The sequence below is a fragment of the Scardinius erythrophthalmus genome, assembly GCF_964197995.2.
Source record: "Scardinius erythrophthalmus genome assembly, chromosome: 17".
Lineage (NCBI taxonomy): Eukaryota > Metazoa > Chordata > Actinopteri > Cypriniformes > Leuciscidae > Scardinius > Scardinius erythrophthalmus.
The window spans coordinates 776,765-780,976 of NC_138237.1; the positions used below are offsets into that span (position 1 = coordinate 776,765).

Genomic DNA, 4,212 nt, shown 5'->3' on the forward strand with positions numbered 1-4,212 from the left:
GACAGCCGCGCCGTCATAGAACGAGAGTCCAGAACGATGCCCAGAAACGAAATAGTTTGGCTGGGGTTCAAGGAGCTCTTCGTCCAATTGATCGTGATACCAAGATTCTCGAGGTGATCGAGTAACATGGTTCTGTGCTCCACGAGCTGAGATCGTGATTGAGCTATGATCAGCCAGTCGTCCAAATAGTTCAGCACTCGCATGCCCCTGAGTCTGAGGGGGGCGAGCGCTGCGTCCATGCACTTCGTAAATGTACGGGGTGCCAGGGACAAGCCGAATGGCAGGACTGTATACTGGTATGCCCGACCCTCGAAGGCGAATCTCAAGAATCGCCTGTGGCGTGACGCTATCTGTATTTGGAAATACGCGTCCTTTAGATCTATCGACATAAACCAGTCTTCTCGGCGAATGTGCGCGAGGATTTTGCTGGTTGTGAGCATTTTGAAACTGCGTTTCACTAAAGCTCTGTTTAGTCGTCTTAGATCTAGTATGGGTCTGATACCACCGTCCTTTTTGGGGACTAGGAAGTATCTGCTGTATAGCCCCCCTTCGCTTTGAGCTTGGGATACATGTTGTATCGCCCCTTTGCTCAACAGTTTTGATATTTCGGCGCGAAGCAGGTGTGCTACTTCTGAATTCACCGTAGTTTCGACGCGCGCTGTGAAGCGTGGAGGGCGCCGACAAAACTGTAGCGAGAAGCCTCTCTTTATAATGTCTAGCACCCAGTCCGAAACCCCTGGAAGCGCGGCCCATGCGTCTGCATGGCCGGCTAGGGGTTGGATGCGAAGCGCGCTCTGTTCGCTGTGCGACGGCGGCGCTTCGGGGCGCGCTAGCATAGGCGTTACGCCTGTGACATTTGAGGCGGGGAGCGCGCATAATACAGCGGGCAACACGCTCATCCTCGACCCCGCTACAGTGTTTATCTGAACGAGGGAGGTCTGAGAAGGTCTCATGGGACTCATGCAGCCTACAAGTGAACGTGGGCGGGGACCGGGCACGTTTACTGCTTTGGCCGCGCTGTCTGCTTGAACAGAGCGGGTGCTCACAGGTCCCGTTTTTACAGGGAGCCTGTGGCTTGCCAGACATAGCGTTTGTGGGCACTGGGAAGTGGGCACTTTGACTATGTTTGTGGCGCGATCGAACTGCGTCGATCTTATGAGTACGGGCCCTGTGTGCAGGGCTGTGCTTGTGTGTAGGGATGGGCACAGGGAAGTGGGCATCAACACTACATTTATAGCACCATCGGCCTTGGCCGGGACACCAGAAAATACACTCTTTTCGGGATTTATCTGGGTAGCCGTAAAAACGGCTTTTGTGTGCAGGCAAGCGGGCAGCTGTGCGGGCTTGTGCTCTGCTGAGAACGCTGAAGCAGTCGCAATTCCTGGGACTGAGACAGCGGTGCGCTTTGGTGAGGGCCCGGTCGCAACGGGGCTTACACACCTGCGCTTTCCTAGGCGTGCTAGGACTTCTTTGGGGCTTCCGGCTTCAACACAACCCTTGGTCGCGGCCCGCGGTGAGTGGGGCGGCGGCTGGTAGAGCGAGAGCGAGGGCGTGAGCTGCGCTGCTGTCGCTGAGAGGGGGCGGCCGGAGGCTGAGGCTGTGAGCTCCGAGGGGCCTGTTTCTCACGGCCCGCTGCGGAACTGGAGCGCTTCGGCAGGAAGTGCTTGAATGCCTGTGACGCTTTCTGGGCTTCGGAAAATCTCTCCACGAACTCGGAGAGAGAAGATCCAAAGAGGCCAGCGGAGGATAGCGGGGCGTCGAGGAACGCGTTGCGCTCTGCATCAGCCATCTCCGTGAGCGTCAGCCACAAATGCCTCTCGGCTACGGTAGCGGAAGCCATACAGCGTCCCATGGCTTGTGCTGCAGCCTTGGTAGCGCGGAGGGAAAGATCCGACGCGCTTCTCAGGTCCGTGATGCAGATAGCTTCAGGTCCTATCTCGTCCAGTTTGCGGAGGAGATCGCCTTGGAACACCTGAAGCGTGGCCATGGTGTGCAGGGCCGATGCCGCCTGCCCAGCGGCGGAGAAGATCCGCGCGAGCAGCGACGACGTCATGCGGCAGGCTTTCGACGGCAGCACTGGCTTAGTCCGCCGTCCAGCAGAGGGCGGGCAAAGGTGGGCTGCTATCGCCTGTTCCACCGGCGGCAGAGTGAGGTAGCCTCGATCCTGAGCATTATCCAGGGAGGAAAATGCTGGGGATACAGACGAACGTGTTCGTGCAGAAAAGGGAGCCTTCCAGGCCTTCGCCACTTCTTCATGAAGCTCAGGAAGAAACGGAGCGGGCTTAGACACAGGAGAAGAACGCTCACCAGGGAGGAAGCTACCATCAAGCCGGGTGCGCGAGGGGAGTTCCGGTGCAGACCACTCGAGGCCGAGGCTCGCCGCGGCCAACGCGAGTACTCGCATGAGCTCCCTCTCGATGCTAGCTCTAGCCGACGGCTTTCGGGCAGGAGGCGTGAGATCCGCAGAGCTCGCCCAGTCCTCACTGCCTGAAGCTAGCAGAGAGCAGGAATCCTTATCGACCGACTCGGCTTCAGAAACAACTTCCTCAGATGAAGCGGCGGCAGACTGCGGGCGCTGAGCATCGGGAAGTGCTCCGGGGGAAGCCGGCGAAGCTGGCGGGCGAGCCGGCGAGCTTTGTCGGGAAGAGGTGGGTTCCGGGGCCCGCTGCGAGCGGCGCTTCTTGCGGCGCGGCACCGCGGCGGGGGGCGCAGGCTCGGAGAAATGTGCCAGGCGAGTCCGCAGAGTCACCATCGGCAAAAGCTCGCAGTGAGGGCAGCCGCCGTCAGCGAGCGCGAGCGCTGCGTGATCTTCGCCCAGGCAGGAGACGCAAATAACGTGGCGGTCTCCCTCGGTGAGCGGGGCTCGGCACGAGCCACAGGATGGCATCTTGATAAAGACGCGGCTCTTTTAGGGGTGAGTGTTCGGGGAACACTGCACACACACACACAGAACAGAGCAGGTAAAGGATATGAAGCGCCGGAAAGCGCAGCAGGTACGGCAGTAGAGGCGGCGAAGGCCAGCAGCTTCAAGGGCTCGTCCCGCTGAAAAGCTTGCCTCGACGACGCTTGCTTCTCCGTGATCCAGCGATGCGTGAGCTTCGCTGAAGAGATGAAAATCAGTTGAATCAGCCTACTCGAGCTCCTTTTATAGGGGATGGCCACACCCGTTTCGGCGGGATGTGACGAGGAGCGCGCGAAGCGCTCTCATTGGTCTGATATTGCATCAGCCCTCGCTCGATAGGCTCATGCAGTTGCCGCAGAACAGCCAATGAGTGAGCGAGCCGTCTCGCCATGGCTGTGCACTGCTGCAATGCGTTTTACAAATATGAAAATTAAGGATAATTTTGCTTCAGTATTTCGTGAAAAGAGACTTTTCCCGCAGCGTTCTACGAACGCAGTACGAGAGAACTCTCGTAAGAGAACACCAGCGATGTCAAAGCGTGTTTTTGAGACTGTCTTTGGTTCACTGCAGTTTAAAGGAGGAAATACTCAGCAATGCTGTCGACTTATGAATTTACACATGGTTTGTCTTAAAGCATATTAAAAACACCACATAGACACATAAACTTTGTAACTCTTTACAATAACAGGCCATGCATAATCATACTAATACCTGAATTATTAGTTACTTCAACATGAACTCATGATTAGTGAAGATATGAGCTAATCATGAACCAATGAAGAGCGAGTCATAATGATTCATGCTAACAGCAGCCTAAACATGCTAGTGCGTAATAAACCAGTGAGAGAGCGAGTCGGTGAGATCATGATGAATGTTTATTGAGCATCAGAAATGTAAACGCTGTCAGACTGTGTTCTGAACATCTGGAATGCAGTCGAATAAAGCCTGTCGATTACACCTCCAAAGGCTAACCTCTTACACACACGGATTTGGTTTCTCCAGAGCGTCTGGTCCTGCTGAAGTGCACAGTCCCGCTCGTGATGAAGTGACCCGGATCACGAACCCAGGCTTTATCTGTGGCAGTCGCCAACACTGGATGGCTCAGAGTTACAGATTATTCTTCTTTTAGGCCAAAAATCAAGTAAAGATCATGTTCCATGTACATTTCCTTCCGTAAATATATCAACATTTTATTTCTGAGTGGATGCAGCTCAATCACGCACATTAATGCACAACTTTAAAGGAGATGTTCTCGATGTTTAGATTTCTTGCACCCTCATATTAACACTAGTTGCATCTCGGCCAAATAT

At 55.0% G+C, this 4,212-nt stretch overlaps 1 protein-coding gene across 1 annotated transcript in view; it reads right to left on the reverse strand.

Annotated features, from left to right (window-relative positions):
- Nucleotides 1-3,755: 3,755 nt before the first annotated feature.
- The window catches only part of bhmt (betaine-homocysteine methyltransferase), a 6,977-nt gene continuing 6,520 nt past the window's right edge, over nucleotides 3,756-4,212 (reverse strand). The window contains exon 8 of the mRNA XM_081390968.1: nucleotides 3,756-4,212. This exon is cut by the window's right edge and continues 340 nt beyond it. The gene's annotated coding sequence lies outside the window, so the exon portion shown is untranslated.